The sequence below is a fragment of the Crinia signifera genome, chromosome 4 (genome assembly GCF_055691185.1).
Source record: "Crinia signifera chromosome 4, ASM5569118v1, whole genome shotgun sequence".
Taxonomy (NCBI): domain Eukaryota; kingdom Metazoa; phylum Chordata; class Amphibia; order Anura; family Myobatrachidae; genus Crinia; species Crinia signifera.
The window spans coordinates 217,990,077-218,008,175 of record NC_139220.1 but is presented as its reverse complement, the minus strand read 5'-3'; the positions used below and the strand labels follow the sequence as shown (position 1 = coordinate 218,008,175).

General features: G+C 44.3%; 1 protein-coding gene across 12 annotated transcripts in view; it reads left to right on the top strand.

The window, feature by feature from the left end:
• Positions 1-18,099, top strand: part of TJP1 (tight junction protein 1) — a 418,488-nt gene that overhangs the window by 287,930 nt on the left and 112,459 nt on the right. The window lies entirely within an intron of this gene.

The window sequence follows — 18,099 nt, the reverse complement described above, 5'->3', positions numbered from 1 at the left end:
TCAGGGAGGTATGACCTTAGTAAGTCTATCTTGTTAGAATTCATAGATAAAATTAGGACATTTGTGTGGCCATGCTCTTAGTGATCTGGGGTGAGCTCCACCCACTTTTGCATTTTCTTGTATACCCCAGGCTCTCACTAACAGGAGAACCTTATTGGAGGAGCAGCTGTCACCATAGGATTAGCGCACTACGGAGGTTAAACCTTTTGTTCTAAAAATATATATGTTTTGTCCATGTAGACCTAATTTATTTATTTTATTTATTTGCATGACAACCTTTTTCACGTGTTGACCCTTTGATTAATAGTGGTCGACCTAATTACTTGGTTGCCTTCCCTGGCCGAAAGGGTCCCGGAAATTGGGTCCCCCTCCCGGCCCCCGGAAAGGTAGGCAAGCCTCCCGGAATTGTGGCCGTCCTCCGTGAGGTGGAGGGGGGGCTTGGGACCAAATTACGTAGCGCGTCATTGTAACCCCAACCCCCTGCTGTGCAATGCCTGAAATACTGGCATTGCATGGTGGGGGGCATGGCTACAAGGACGCAATCATGCTAACCACTCTAACCACATCCCTAAATGCGGCATAACTTTCTAGCACCGACGTCGGACCCAACCCTTTCCTACCCCGTCAGCTGCCCCGGCACCCTGCCTCAAAAGAACTATCTGCCCTCTTACGGAGAGGGCACCTCAAAGGAAGGCAACCCTGCCTTATGACCTATACCCATTGTATGAATGCCAGCATTGTTGTTGTTGACCTATTGACTGCACCTTGTCCCACTCTACTGGGACAATACCAGGCGGTATCTGCTTCTATTTGCATAAAAATGTACTCACTGCACTTCTTAAGTACAGCTTACTATGTCACCGTTGTGTATAAAACCATTGCCTAAATGTATTTATTACTGTATGTGTGTTCCATCTGCCGCTTGTTAAGATTAGGATTAGCTATCCCTTTTGCTGAAATAGGCTCATTATGTACAGTGACATGCAATTTATGGGATATATGAAATACAGATATAGGTAAGATTATGATGATGATATCATATTTTACGAGATTGAATAAAATGTAAATATATTTTTAGTTGTGCTTTTATGTTTGTGTTATATCAGAAACTAAGTGTAAGCTTGCAGCAGGGCTCTCCTACCTCCATGTCTGTCTGTTGTTACCCAGTTTGTTCTATCACTGTAGAACAAGGAATCTGCTGCGCTATATAAGAAACTGTAAATAAAAAAATAAAATAAAAATAACATATAAATATTTGTGAGTAAAATCTCCATAGTAACATTTCCCTATTAATGCAGGCCTCTTTACTGCTGTAATGATGCTTGGGTGGATGCAGATACAGGTGGAGTTACTTGAAATACAGGTGTATGTGGGTGGACTATAACCTGCTTCTCCTAGGCAGTGTGTCAGTATCAAATTGCCTGAAGGTAGGGGGTGGAGTAACAAAGCAAAACAAGTTTGTATGTGTTCACTCTGTGTTAGGCTGATCTCATTTCTGGACACCTTGCCTGTCAAATGTTTCCCTGCTGAAGGGTTCCTGTACTGCATTGTGGAAGCCGCTGTGTGGAGTCTATACTCTGTGACTGGTTAGTTTGCTCTTTCAGTGCAGAGTGAAACTATGCAGTTTCGATGTGAGGCCACGTACTGGTATGTATACACCTAGTAAACTTTCTGTGATAAGAGTGGCCACTCCTTGCTTTCTACCCTACGTTTATACTACACGGTCAGATCACACACTGGCACAGTCAATGCTAACGCTGCCAGTTGTGTGTCGTGCTTGGAAAATGTAATTATCATAGTTGTGGATACAAAGAGTTTATTATTTTTGTTGTACATATCTTTTTAAAGTTTTCCTAGTATAGTAACAAATCTGCTGCTAGATATACTGTACCCTGTGTTATTGATTAGCTCCTTATGATCACCGCAGAGCATAGATTTTAATCACAATGACAACATACGGTAAGGAGACCAGATCCTGAAGAAGAATGTAAGAAATGTGTGCCTTAGCAATGGTTAATGTCACTGGCATCCACAGATTCAAATATAGCCTGGTGATAAGGGCTAGGGCGTCTGACGAATTCCACTCAAAACCACATTCATCTTTTGCTTGGTTATTTTAGGCTTTTGCTTTGCCTGAAATCATCCTGGTTAATTATTATTATTATTTTTTTTTTTTATCTCCAAGCATATATTTTAATATTTAAGAAATGAAGAAAGTATTTTTGTAAGAAAATAGAAATAAAGGAAATACATATACCTCTATGTAAGAGCTTCTTAATAACTATCCACTGTGCGGTTTATGGGGAAATATATTAGGCTACAACTTTCAGGAATTTGCGAGTACCCAGCGAGTTTGCCCGATCTTTTAAAGGGGCAATCATTTAAATGGTAAAAAATGAAGGTTGTTTTGCCTTGTTTAATGATTGTCCTTTTAAATAATTTTCCAGACTCAGTGGGAGCTCATAAATGTTGGAGTATGATTTCTACCAATGGCAAAATACAGTATCAGGTGCTGTTTTGGGTGGTTGGACTAAGCATCTACTCAAGGAAATAGTCAGTTTCCAGATAAACCAGGGTTGCCTACTTTTAAAGTATCCTCTTCGAGAGAAGCCCGGAGACCAGCAGCACTTCGGGCGGCGGGGCCTGATGTAGATATCCTCAAGCCCCGCCCCCGGTACTGCTAATCACGAGATAAACAAAAACAATATTCAAAGCTAAGAAGTAGCGCTACATACAGACATACAATATATCTAATGGATCAAGAGAGAGTTAGATTTGGGTGGGGTGTGTTCAAACTGAAATCTAAATTACAGGGTAAAAATAAAGCAGCCAGTATTTACCCTGCACAGAAACTAAATAACTCCCCCAAATCTAACTCTCTGCAGTGCAGCATGGTTTTGCCCATTTTGAGAACAGATTTGTCCTGCAATCAGGTCTGAATTAGGCCCACTATGCAATCTTTCATAGTGTATTGGCCACAATATCGACGCTCCACCTACTGAGACAAATCATTTCCCTGTTCGGTACTTGTTTAGTTTCACGGCGGACTATATATCGGATGCAATATCAGCCGATATATCGGCCGATTCGATGTGATTTTTTAGCTGTTCATAACCCTACTATCCACTAAGCATGGCGTTGATTTTATATAGTGTGGCTTGCTGCCGAGCCCGAAGCGTGGCGAGCCCCGCGGATTACTGCGTTCGCCACACAATATAAAATAAACTCCATGCGTAGTGGTTAGTGGGGTTATGAACAGGTAAAAAAATCGCATCGGATTGCATCAGATCGGCCGATATATCGGGCGATATTGCATCCGATATATCAGCCACCGTGAAACTAAACAAGTACCTCCTGTTCATTCTCATTTGAAGGATCAGGTGGCCAACTGTCGGTTGACCGGCCACGGTAGGGCATACACTGCACGATTGATCGATATTAATGGGTTAGTTGCTGCATCCACGCTGCAATTATCTGGCAAAATTCACTGATATTAGGTGTATCGGACCGATAATTGTAAAGTGTATGCCCAGCATAACTAAAGGTATTTTTTGTAAATATTTGTGCTTTATTTTATAACTTGACCTGAATTACCTACTCCAGTGGATTATACAACATGACAGTGTGCTTTAGCTGTTCTGATAGACTTTGGCCACTATATACTTATTATATTATACTTGTTTTGACATTTATTGCAGGGTGAGTCATTTATTACCAGAAGTGGAGCCACCCTTATGAATTCTCACTAATGTTATTATCACAATAGTTTTGGGGGTAGTTAGAGTAAATACAGAATGAAAGAAAAGGTTTTTTTAATCGTTTCATTTGTCCATTATGATTTTGGTACTGATGACAATGTTATATCGGGGGCATCAACGTGCCAAATTGCAGAGCCCTGCAATCAGGTATACACCACCCAGTGTGAAGTCCCGGCCTGTGTAAGCCTGCAAATTGCTAAGCGTGGCTTGCGAAAATAAATTGGATCGGCAATTACAGTAGCTGCAAATCCGCTCACCATTGAATGAGTTTTCCACAGTGTGCAGCTATGATAGAAACAGTCGCATCAGGGTTGGAGCTGATGTCACATGCCTTCCTCTGAAACAAATGGGGATGCCTGCATTTTCCCTGACACTCCCAGAAAACATCCAGTTACCACCCTCAAATGCCAGCTTCCTGTCAATCAACTTGCCAGGGTAAAAAAAAAGTATAAGGATGGGCTTGCACCTGTGCACTACGGGCCGTACGCATGCACTATACCGTGTGACCAGGTCTGAATAACCCCATGGTCTTGTTACATGGGTGCCGCTTGAAACGTTAGCGTTAAGTGGTAGGCATCAATTATCTTGACTCTCCCCGCTAGTTTAAGAAAACCGAATCTCCGGAATCACAGGTGGGAGCACTGTAAATTGAATTGTGGCATTTTATGAATACATATAGATTACACTATGTTTGGTCCACACATACTGAATACACTATGATCGCAGTACAAATTTGTTTGGAAAATGGACAAAACCATGTGCACTGCAGGGGGGGGGGGGGGGGATGTAACCTGCGCAGAGAGAGTTAGATTTGGGGGGAGTTATTTTGTTTCTGTGCTGGGTAAATACTGGCTGCATAATTTTTACACTGCAATTAAGATTTCAGTTTCAACACACCCCACCCAAATTTAACTCTCTCTGCACATGTTATATCTGCCCCACCTGCAGTGCATGTGGTTTTGCCCATTTTCCAAACAAATTTGTACTGCAATCAGATCTGAATGAGGGCCTATGTTTGGTCCATACATACATATGTTTGGTTCATACATATGGAATACGCTATGCTTGGTCCATACATACAGACTACGTAGTGCAGATTATGCTATTTTTGGTCCAGGACTGTTTCTGTTGTTGATGGTGATATTTATTCTATACAATATATATTACACACACACACATAGGCATATATTCAATGCCGTGGGCGAGCGGTGACTGCGAGCAGGACTTTTTGCTCGCAGTCACCGCTCACCCTGTCAGTATTCAACTGACCCCCCTCATACGCAAATTCCCCCTCGCTCCGTTTTTTGAGCGAGGGAGAATTGGCGTATGTGCCTCCAAAAGCTGCGAGAATCGAGGCTAATTACAGCGAGTTTGCTGCACTATCCGTGGCTCTCGCAGTTTAGGGGAATCCTCGCAGTTCTGGGACGGCGAGGATTCCGCCGGAACGTTGCATAGTGCGAGCGGCCGGCGCGGGGTTAAACTGCGAGGATCACTGGTTTTCTGCGATCCTTGGAGTTTAACCCCCTCGCCGGCCGCTCGCACCGGCATTGAATACATGCAAGTGTCTATTTACTACCACAGGTGGATGGTATCTGGAGTTCTGACATCTATCTTTGGACATGCTGCCAAAAAAGCAATAGGAATTGTCCAGAATAAAAGCAAAAGAAAAGGTGCACATGATTAAAATACTGTCAAAATAACAATCATTTCCATGTGAGGCTACAATATTGAGAACGTACAGTTCCCTATTATTGAAATTATGCCTGACTGCTTTTCTTAGCAAGATACGTGACTTATGCTTTGTACAACCACTTTCTTATTGCAGTAACCTGTGTTAAACTAGTTCATTTGAAAAAGAAAAAAATAATAATTTAATGGCAGATAATTAATTCAGCCCCAGTGATTACTGTTGGAAATTAACGATGCTATTTATTAAGGCCATTTTTCAAAAAAATATGCAGAAACAGCAATTTCAGCAGCATTTTATATATTCCTGCTATGTACTAACATTATTTCACAGAAATGTCCTACAGAGGCTAATTAACACTGTAAACCGCATTCCAAGTTATAATCAATGGGGACTATGGTCTGATCTCTATATGGATTAAACTTTTTGGAGTTTAGCCATGAAGAGTTACACCATTGTCAGATGGCGTAAACTGCTTTACGACTATGGGGGGTAGTCAATGTCGGACGATATTTGGAAATATTGACCAGCATCCAAAACGGCCGGGACTCACCTCTACAGATTCTGCTCCTTGAAAAGCCTAACCTGCAATAAATGTAAGAATTAGCAGCCGTTTCTGCGGAAGAGGACATGGATTGGGAAAAAAAATAAGATTGAATAGGTCGAATGCTACTTTGATCTATTCTGCGAGAAAACAGACAATATTTCAGAGGTTTGGAAATGTGGTCTAGTATTGAATACTCCACTATGGAGGCATACTCACAGGAGAGGGATCTTACTATCCCCTCCTGTAGCCTCCACCAGCTACCAGATCTGACACTGTATGCATGCACATTGTCAGATTCCCGGGGGAAGTCTTTCGCCAATGTCAAAGACTTCTCCATTATGCCAGGTAATGAGACCTACTGTACACACGGAGCAATTTCATCTCACTTTCTAAGCTCTGTGTGTAGGAGCCATAGCGATAGCAATGCGCGGTCCTGCGTGCCGCTATCGTCAGGCGGTTAAGATCCTGCATGCAGGATAAATCTAGTCAGAGCGCCAGTCAGGGCCAGTGTTCTCATGGCAGAACACTGACTCTGACAGATCGCTCTGCACACAGCGCTGACACAACGCTGACACATCCATTTCTCAGTGCTGTGTGCTGAGCGATCTATCATCGCTCAGATCGCTCAGCACAGTCGCTTGGTGTGTAGGCCCAAAGTTATTCACAAGGACAGAAGTTATTTCTACTACTGTCCCCGCAGGTTAACTTTAGTACATTCAAATGAAAAATATTAATTGTTAGTAATTGTGGCACCGCTACGATTAATAATACATAAGTGTGAAAAGCAGAAGCAGGATTTTATCTCCATGAAAAGCAGTCAATTCGGCAGGTCTGGTTAAAGTTTTTCAATAGATTGCTATATACTGTAGCATAAAGGTGCCCATTCATGTTACAAAAATTGCATGCGTTTTGGACAAGATTTACGTGCGATGCAATCTGAAGCTAGTTGAAAAGGTATGTGCAGCACATACTGTTTGGACTGTGCGGTAGGACGTGCGCGGGAGTGTGCATCGCACCCGCAAAACACTGTGTATGGGCACCTTAAGAGCAAACTTTCACAAAATACAGAGTAGTTGTGACTGTATTAATTGTTATATATAATGTTACATAACATATACTAGTTCACTAAGGTTAACTAGTATTGGAGGTTGTATGGTTTATGAAATGAATGACATTTTATAGTTTCTATTATAGAATTATGTGCAATCATCTGAGCACCTTTTTTTGTAAGATTTTGACAATGTGTGGGACAGAAGCCTACTGTATATAGTCATATCCTGTGTCAGTCAGCATAGGTGTAACACTAAAGATAATAAATCCATATTCAAATCCAAATCTATTGCAATTAAATAGGGGGATACTCATAAGACATGCCATCACAGGTGTTCATTTATGCAAGATTGTTGGCATTCTGTCATCGGCCTTATTATAATTCGTTTAATTCATTACTAAGACAGAAAAAGAACTGATGCTGTATTTTACAGGACCTCCTGAGCTTAGCTTCTCACTAGTTAGTACACCTGATGAGCTCAGTGACAGATTTTATAACGCATATCTCACGGTAGTTTTTCTTCATCAAAATGTAAGTAAGCACTAACTTTGTAGTACATGTCAGCAGCGCAGGTGCCTGTATTCTTGCTGAACCTTAATGTCCATTAGTAATAAAAATGTTAATAATGACCTATCCGAATCAGCGGGATGCAGTTACAATCCCGGCGGTCGGGATCCCGGCGTTCAGAATCCCGACGCCGGAATCCCGACCGCTGAAATGCCGACACATTCTCCCTCCGTGGGTGTCCACGACACCCCTGGAGCGAGAATAAATTAGTGTGCCGAGCGTAGCGAGGCACCGGGCCCGCTGCGTGGCGAGCGCAGCGAGCCCGCAAGGGGGTGCTATCCACGTCCCCCCTTGTCGGGATTTCGGCGGTCGGGATTCCGGCGTCGGGATTCTGAACGCCGGGATCCCGACCACCGGGATTCAATACTGAATCCGAATCAGCACTGTCTTTATTCTTCTTTTGCTTTTGTTATAACTCAAGGGGTAAAGTATCCCCTTGTTAAACACAGCAGCAGATCCGGGAGTTTTTTATAATAGCTTTGCGCTCTGTCACATCTTTACCTTAATGTACATGTCTACACTTTCCTTGGACAAAGCGCAGCTCCTGAATCAAGTGCACTGTTTCAATGTATCCAGTGCAGCATTAATACTGTACAATCAGATAATAAATATGTCCCCAATGTATACATTAATATAGCCACATGCAGACTCAGTAGGCCAAGAGTACTCAGTGACTCAGAAATGTAATATATTTAGTAGTTGGATGATAAGGGGGTGTGATATTGTGGTTAGCCTAGTCTCCAGCCAAAGGTGAATATCTGATATAAGGATTTATAGACATTCTTGTATAAAAAATATAATTAATTGTAACTAGCTTATTCTCATGCACATTTATAGGCCACACAACTAGAGAAGAACAGGCCAATTTATAGACACTATGGGGTAAATTTACATAGATGGGAGTTCTATTGAAGATGGGATGTTGCCCAAAGCGACCCATCAGATTCTGTCTATTATATTCTAGGATGTGCTAAATAAATAAGGGTACTTGTTTCCTAGCACGGCGCCCACGATTTTGATTGTACTGATCGGGTCGGAAAAATCGCGCCGATCACATCGCATGCCAACCAAATTGCATGCGATGCGACCGACGCGATTGACCCGATTTTTACATTGGAATCAATGTAAAATGGTCCCTGAGACCTGATTTTACATTGATTTCAATGTAAAAAGCCCCAAAACCCCCCCATTTTAATAGCAAACCCCCCTGCTCGGTGAAATGGCCCTCCATTGTTAACGCCACCCCACTATTGATGCCAACCCGAAGCGAGGCGAGGGGCGGCGGTACGCGTCCTCCGACCTTTTCATACCCCCACTATCCACATCGGCGTGGAGTTGATTTTATAAAGTGTGGCGAGCACAGCTAGCCACCAAGCCCGAAGCGTGGCGAGCTCAGCGAGCCACGCGAGGGGACGCGCATAACTTCACAGGTATACGCGTCCCCTCATGGGGCTCGCTGTGCTCGCCACGCTTCGGGCTCGGTGGCTCGCTGCGCTCGCCACACTATAGAAAATCAACTCCACGCCGACGTGGATAGTGGGGGTATGAAAAGGTCGGAGGACACGTACCGCCGCCCCTCGCGGGCTCGCTGCGCTCACAACGCTTCAGGTTGGCGTCAATAGTGGGGTGGCGTTAACAATGGGGGGGCATTAACCATACTTTCTTACCATATTCAATGAGAAATTGACCATATTGGCCCATTTCCCATTGTTCCCTATGTAAAATCAACCCGATTTTAACTTTAAAAATAATTTAACATTACTCTCTATGGGAAAATCACGTTGATCGCGTCGGTCGCATCGCGGCCCATTATAATGGGTCAACGCAATTTTCTCTTTCACCGGCAAATACACTGGTGAGTGACATAAAATCTGGTCCATCGCGTCGATCGCATGCCTAAAGTACCTTAAACTTAAGGCATGCGATCAACCCGACGGGCGTCGTGCTAGGAAACAAGTTCCTAAATAAGTAGTCAATAGAACTTCCATAATAGTTAATGTTTTCACACTGCATGTGTGGGAGCAGAGTGTTCCTAACTATCGGTGATCCATTGAGTTGCATTCAAACTACATCATCCCTAGGCTCTTATTGTGGTCTATTCGGATGTTGGCATTTCTGCACATGTGCATACGCCGGGTGCGTGCAGCCACGGCGAACAGACTGTTTGCCGGGTGCATGCATCCAAGACTGCGGGCGGGGGAGTTTTGGATAGTTGTGCCCATGGGAACGCCCAGCGTTTCATGGGCGTTCCCATGAAAACACTTGGTGTTCCCATGGTGATCGGCCCATGACGTGGCTGCCAAGGGGTGGGCATGACATGACGGGAGGTCAGCTGCCTGCCCACTTCCTGGCAAATGTCCACGCATATCTAAGGTTACCCGTGACCGTCAAATGATGTGGTTGTTACCCCACAGCATGTGAATAGATGTTTATGTTAAACATCAATTCGCAGCACGTGCAAGGGAGGCAGGCTTAACGCCATTAATCAGGCAGCATCTGATAGACTTGCAAGGCTGTGAATTTGCCCACATAATACAGTATTTGGATATAAGTATTAATGGCATCTGCTCATGGCGGATCATTAGAGAAGAATGTATCGCCATGACAGTGAATCACCATGATATTCCTAGCTGGCACTGATAAATGTTATCATAGGAGGATGCAGGAATGTTTGCACAGCAGACACTAATTATGGAATGGAGTGCACCCATATAATTAACTAGTATCACAGCTTGCTTAAAAGTGTTTTGCCAAACATGTCTGGAAAGGTTACAGTATTACAGATAGACAATGTCTAGGTTGACAGTGACTAGGTCGACAAATTGAAATGGTTAACATACCATAGGTACCTGGCCTGAGCTCCCCCCCTCCCCTGGTACCTGGCCTGCCCCCCCTCTCCCCTGGTACCTGGCCTGCGCCTCCCCTGGTACCTGGCTTGCTCCCCCCCACTACCCTGGTACCTGGCCTCCGCTCCCCCCTCCCTGGTACTTGACAGCGTGCAGGGATTCAGGCAGTGGGGTTCATACTGGGGAGGCAGCAGGGTCCGTCCGGTGAATGGGCAGTGTGCAGCGGGGTCCGTCCGGTGAATGGGCAGTGTGCAGCGGGGTGCGTTCGCCAAATGGGAAGTCAGTGGCGGGGTCCCTGCTGTGGATGGGAACTAGTAGCACCACGCTGCCAAGTACCGGGGGGGGGGGGTACGCGTTGGGAAGCGGGGGTAAGTGCTATCTAGTACTAGGGGGGGTACCCACTGCCTAGTACCAGGGGAGGGGGGAGCGCTGCCAAGGGGGGACACCGTTGTGGGATCCAATATACTGGTTCAGACCCATTCACACTGCACAAATAATGGGTCGGAACCGTGTAGGATCCTTCTTTTTACTCGTTTTGAATTAACGGTTTTCTTGAACCGGTAATTTAAAACTGGCGCTTTCACGCGGCAGCTATAACCATTTTGAAATGGTTAAAAATCTGCAAATTACTAGGTTATAGCTGCAGTGTTAAAGGGGTATTATGCAGCAGGGTATATTTAAATAATAATAGAACAAAAGGGAGGAAAGAGGGAGTTGAAATTAGAATGCAAGAAATGATGAGAAACAGAGGCATTACTGCCTCACAGTGCTGAGGTCATGGGTTCGATCCCCACCATGGCTCTAACTGTGCAGAGTTTGTATATTCTCCCCGTACTTGCGTGGGTTTCCTCCGGGTACTCCGGTTTCCTCCCACAATCCAAAAATATACAGGTAGGTTAATTGGCTTCCAACAAAATTAACCCTAGAATGTCTGTGTTTGTTTGTTTGTACATGTGGTAGGGAATATAGATTGTAAGCTCCATTGGGGCAGGGACTGATGTGAATGTTAAAATATTCTCTGTAAAGTGCTGCGGAATATGTATGCGCTATCTAAGAAACTGTTAATAAATAATAAATAAATAAATAATAAAGAAACAAGAGAATCAAAACAAAAGATCTGAAAGGCCACATGAGAAGGGATGGTTGGGGAAGGATTTAGTGACTGTATACTAAAGGTGGGTATACACGGATAGATTTTGCAAAAGATCTGGGCGTTCCCGATCGATCGTAAAGACCAATCGTTCAAATCGTTCCGTGTTTTGGAACGATATGGCCAGCGATGCGCGCACCCGCCAGTCGTTAGTAGAGGTCGCTGATCTTCCCTGCATGCAGAAAGATCAGCGACCAATCGCTAACGATGTGCACAATCGTTTTGCTAATCGTTTCTTCAGTGTACAATTTGGGTTTGGCTGACAACTAGGAAACCACTCCCCTCCTCCATTACGTCAACCTGTCCCACCATGGCTGCGTGGAGAGGAGCACCGCATGGTGAAGGAGGAAGCAGCGCGTAAAAAACTGTTTGCCACCGCGATGTAAGTAGCTTTCTGCCCACCAATGTTGTACACACTGCACCCCCTGTGAATGTAGCTGCCGCTGCCCACCAATGTTGTACACACTGCACCCCCTGTGCAAAGGCCAAATCGACTACTGATCAAAATGCAGCTCTACTACAGAAAGTAGAGCAAGTTTTAAACAAGGAACCCGATTATTTTGCTAATTTTGCAACTCACGTTGGTGGTGCATTACGCAAGATGGATCCTGACCAACAGGTTGAATTCGAACGAATTGTATATGATTTGCTGTACCGTGGCAGGAACAAACGCCTCAAACCAGAAACAGGTGTTTGCGATTACACTATGCCTCCCCCTATTGTAGGCCACCCAAGGTCATACCTAACCCCTCCAAACATTGGTGAACCTCCATGTGCGGTGCTGAACGCCACGCCTGTTCAGCATGACCCCAGTATAACATACCAAGCCAGTGCTGGAATGGTCGCCTCCAAATTACACATAAGTAGCCCACCCCCCACCTATCCCCGTACAGTGACGCCCACCGGCCCAGAACTGCATGAACCAGGTAGAACATACCAGTCCAATGCAGGAATGGTCACTGCCCCATTCCACATGACTAGCCCACCCACTACCTATCCCCGCACAGTGATGGCCACCGGCCCAGAACTGCATGAACCAGGTAGAACATACCAGTCCAATGCAGGAATGGTCACTGCCCCATTCCACATGACTAGCCCACCCACTACCTATCCCCGCACAGTGATGGCCAGGCCAGAGCAGAATCAACCTCCAACCTCATTTCCCTCCACCTCATTTGACGTCATCTATAGTGCATTGCAGGACTGCAATGATGACGGCAAAAATGTGGTTCAACTGTAACATTTTTGTGGTTTCCACTAGTGAATGCCTTCAATATGATACTTCATGGGTCCTGAAACCGCGGCCCTCCTGATGTTGTGAAACTTCAAATCCCAGCATGCCTTGTCACAGTTTTAACACTCCCTTAAAGCAAAACTGTGGCAAGGCATGCTGGGATTTGTAGTTTCACAACATCTGAAGGGCTGCAGTTTGAAGAACCATGTGATACTTGAATACCACCATCCATCTTTGATGAAACATTCAGCTTCCCTTTCCATTGCTGTGTGATGCAGTGCTTGTTGCACTGGTGGTCTCTTTTTTTTTTGGTACTAAATGAACCATGGCTGATGGAAATAGACCCCCCTTTTCATTCACCATGTAGCCAACAATGCATGTACTTTATACTTAAAACTCATGTGACATGTTATATTTTATTCTTGATACTCCAAAAGCAGCAATATGTTTTGCGTAATGTGCACCGGTGTACAAATTAAAATAAAAAAAAAGTGTGGCACCTGAGTATATTGTATGTGTTATTTACGCTTACCTTAAAGTACTGAGACTTCAGGACTTCCACAATAGCCTGGCAAGTTTCAGGGATAATCCTCCCCAATGCCTGAGGTGAGATCAGGGAGCCAAACTTCAGATCAGCTAGGGACCTTCCTGTGGCAAGGTACCTCAGGGTGACGACCAGTCTCTCCTCCGCAGAAATTGCCGCCCTCATATTAGTGCTCTCTTTCTGGATGATCGGAGTGACCAGACGTAGCAATTCCTGAAACGTGTCCTCATCCATTCGCAGAAAATTCCGGTAGTCACAGGGGTGGGTACCTCGGATCTCCACCAGGAGAGACATGTGGGACTGAGTGTCCCTCCTCAGTAGCCACTCCTTGGTCCAACAGGATCTCGGCTGCCTCCTCCTTCGGGCTGGATCCCTACGTTTCAGCATGAGATATGCGTAGCACAATGCAAGCTGGTATTGATAGGAATCCATAATGTGAGCAAAACAGGCCAAAATCACACTTTGCTAACAAAAGCAAAAGCACTGCAGTAGCTGGATAAATCCGGTCTCTCCAACAACAATACTGCTGTGAGGTAGAATGGAGGATGCTTGTCTACCCTGTTAAGTCACACCCATTATTCCGCCCATTATTTATAATTCAAAGGACACTAGATCAATCGTCTGTGTTTTAAGAGAAACGACCAACGATATCGACTCGCTAACGACCGGTCGTTTGCTACAAATCGTTAGGTGAATCGTTTCACTTTGTCATGAAATCGTTGGTTCAGGAGTTCAGACCGAATCGTTAGCGAGATCGAATCGTTGGACACATCTATCCATGTATACCCACCTTTAGGATACAGGATAGGCACTTAAACATTTATTTATGATTTAAAAAACAGTAGGGCCATTTTAGGTATATCTAAATTGTTCTCATGTAGAGGTCATCTGTGTGGTAATGCTGGACAGTGATCATGTTGTTCAGAGTTTCTGCAGTCCCACAGGTAGCACTGTCCTGTGGTGGGTAAGTCCCCCTGTTGTTACTCACTGCTCTTAGCAGAGCAGCTGGGAACAGATGCTATGTTCTAGAACAGGCATGTCCAACCTGCGGCCCTCCAGATGTGCTAAAACTACGCATCCCAGAATGCATTACCATCATTGTAGCATTCCCTAATAGCCAAATTGCATACCCTCCAACATGACCCATCCCATTAGGTACAAAATGCTCTGTTCCTGGACTTCGCTGCTAGTGACAGTTACAGATGTGAGCCTACAGCACAGTCCAATATTCAAAGAGGGGGGATCACATCAACTCTCAGTGATGTTTGGGATGGCAGCTGGTGTGACTCCCCTTTTTGAATATTGGACTGTGCTGCAGGCTCACATCTGTAACTGCCACTGGCAGGGAAGTCCAGGAACAGAGCATTTTGTACCTAATGGAATGGGTCATGTTGGAGGGTATGAAATTGTGGCAAGGCATGCTGGGATGTGTAGTTTTAGCACATCTGGAGGGCCGCAGTTTGGACATGCCTGTTCTAGAAGGTGCTAAATAAATAAGTAGAATCTGATTGGTTGCTATGGGTAACATCCCATCTTCAGTAGTACTCCAATAAATTTACCCCACAGTGTCATGTGAGATAGAGGGTCTGGAGACATGGGGCCTGATTCAGAGTTTATCTCAAATGACTGCACATGTGTAACGTTCGCATCGTGCATGTGCGATTATTGACAGAAAATTGTCAATTTGTTAGTTTATGCTGGGTAGAGATCCATTTGCAATTCACTTGCAAATTTACACAGGGCAGGTTTTCTTTCTGTCTGGGCGGTGGCTATACACACGCAATCATCTGCAACTTTGCTGATTAACGATCAGACCTGAATCAGGCCATGACCAGCAGCCTCCTGAGCACTGGGCATGCCCTCACAGTGACCTCAATGCGAGGCATGCTTCGTGGGTACATCCTCCCACCAAGCCATGCCCTCTTTTACCAAGGCCCTGGCCCTTTTAGGAGGCAGAAAGGATTGGGACAATTATGATGTTGGGAGGTAAGACACTTCGGGGGGAAATTTACTAAGATGTGTATTCCACTTCACATGTAATGTTGCTATGGGCAACCAATCAGATCCTGTCTACTATCTTCTAGACTAGGGTGCTAAATAAAGTAGATTCTGATTCTAAATTTCCCCCTTTGTGTTTGAAAACTAACAGGATTTGGTTGGGTGTACTTTATCTCTCACAATTTTATCTTTTTTCAAGCTTTTAAAAATGCTGCCATAAATCTTCCCCATATGCTGTGCTCCCTTTGAACATGAACGCAGGTTACAGTAGTTTATAACCTGGATTGTGACAAATAAATAACTGATTAACAAATGCTTCTCATGTTTGGTATTCCCAGCCTAGCTTTCCTGCTATGATTTTGAATAGATAAATACATCTCTAGACGGTGACATTGCTCACATCTGGAGCCTGAAGCATGTTTACTTTCCTGTACAGTGTTTGTTTAATCATTGGTATCATACCTTGAATCCTTTCCAGACTACAAACATAGCAACCAGAGCCTTATGGGCCCTACAGACGGGGCAACATTCAGGAATTTTCTGAGCGATTTTATTACATCACTCAGAAAAGGCCTAAAAAACGCATGTAAATCACTGTGTGTAGACCAGGTTATTTATCGTTCGAGGCCAGTGTACTCAACAGAGAACCTTGCCCCGGACACCTCGCTCAGCACTGCGCTGTGTGGTGAGAGAGACTGAGCTTTCTGAGCGAAGTAGCTGAACTCAGAACACTTGTCAGCCCAAGTGTAGGGCCCTTTACTGTCCTTACCTAGAACCATTGTATCATACCCACTAACACTATTTTAACATGTTTTACTAATTTTTATACTGATAAAATGCATGTATACAGGTCTGCCAATATAATTATGTTCCAGGGGTGAAATGTAATAGGATGAGAGATTCAGAAAATGAGAGATTTAGTAAGAAAACTCCAGTTTTTTTAAAGTGGCAACCATTGACACAGCAAAATCACACTGGTTTTGCTGTGTAAATGATTGCCACTTTAAAAAAAATGGAGTTTTCTTACCAAATCTCTCATTTTCTGAATCTCTCATCCTATTACATTTCACCCCTAGTGTCCCTTTCTCCACTGGCATTCTTACTTGCCTGGACTTCCCCGTTTCTAACAGGGAAGTCCAACTGCTCTTGCAAAGAGAAGCTGGCGGCCGCAGGGCATGCTGGGAGGGATCCGTGTTGGGTCCCTCACACAGCAGTGCTGCGAAGAGAAGCCCATAGGCTTCTATAGGGTTATGCCAGCTAGAGCAGGCGTAACCCCTGCTGCAAAGCCCCGGTGAGACGGGCTTTAGTGATTATAAAAATGCAGTAAAAACACAGAAAACAGGGCTTTTTCCGTAATTTTTTTTTTTTAGTAAATCCCATCCAAAAATACACTGGTAGGTCAATTGGTTTCCAACAAAATTGACCCTAGAATGTCTGTGTGTGCATGTGGTAGGGAATATAGATTGTAAGCTCCACTGGGGCAGGAACTGATGTGAATGTTCAACTATACTCCGTAAAGCCCTACGGAATATGTATGCGCTATATAAGAAACTGTTAATAAATAATAAATTATTAATAATAATTATGTATATGTCAGCATAAATGTACTATTGTGTCAGAAGGGACATTTTATATGTTAACTCAGATTTCTCCCATAGTCATTGAAAATATACTATGAAAAGCTAATTTACACATTGGCCGTTCTGGAATGAGCGTTTTCACACATAGTTATATGGCATAAGCATGACGAACTTAGCTTAGCTAGGTGATAGGTTGTCTCACTACTGTCCCGCGGGTCATTTACCATGTCGTCCTGTTGGGCATGCTGCCAGAGCCTGCCCTAAGCATAGGCACACTATGCCTAGGGGCGGCAGCTTTACCCGAAACCAGACTCACATGCAGCTCTGGTCACAACTTAACTACACTTCGGAATCGCAGAGGAGCCCGGCCCCTGCATGCACAGAACACAGCAAGACCACCAGACAGTAAGCGAAGCAAGTGAGAGTGATAGTTGCACATTTCCTCTATTTTAACTATATTGCTTTTAGTATATATTTCACCCACATTGGGCGGTATTCAATGCCCTGGCGCATGGCTAACGAGGGAGGTTTGAACGGCTAGGAAAAGCCGTCCTCTCTGGCCGCTCCCCCTATTCTATGTTCCGGGGGAATCCTCAGAAATGCGCGACTTGCCGAAAATGCAGCGATCCCACTGCATATTGCGGCGAGCTTCACGGTTTTAATGGCTGCACTCACGGTTTTCATCTGCTAGGGGGTGCCAACAAAAATCTTACCTAGGGCATCAAACTGGATAAGGCCGGCTCTGCATGCTGCATGCCCAACAGGACAAGTGATGACATACATAGAAATGCAGACATGAATAATATAATAATATATTATGCAGGGACACAATATATCTTTGTGTGTATGGGATGGCTGATGTATGGTTACCTCACCCGTCCTGTCAGCTGAGTACACACATAAGTGTGAACCAAGCATAAATTGTTGTGACTCAATGGAGGGATTATCAGGAAACAGTAATCATTCCCCAACAACTCAAACTCTCATCCTTGGCCAATATTCATAAAATAGGGATGGCCATTAACGAGCTAACCATCAACAGTATTTAATAAGCAGAGCCATGCATCAGAGTATTCATTATGCACACGGAACACGGACTGTGGTCACGCATGTATAGCACTAATAAGCAATTAGGAT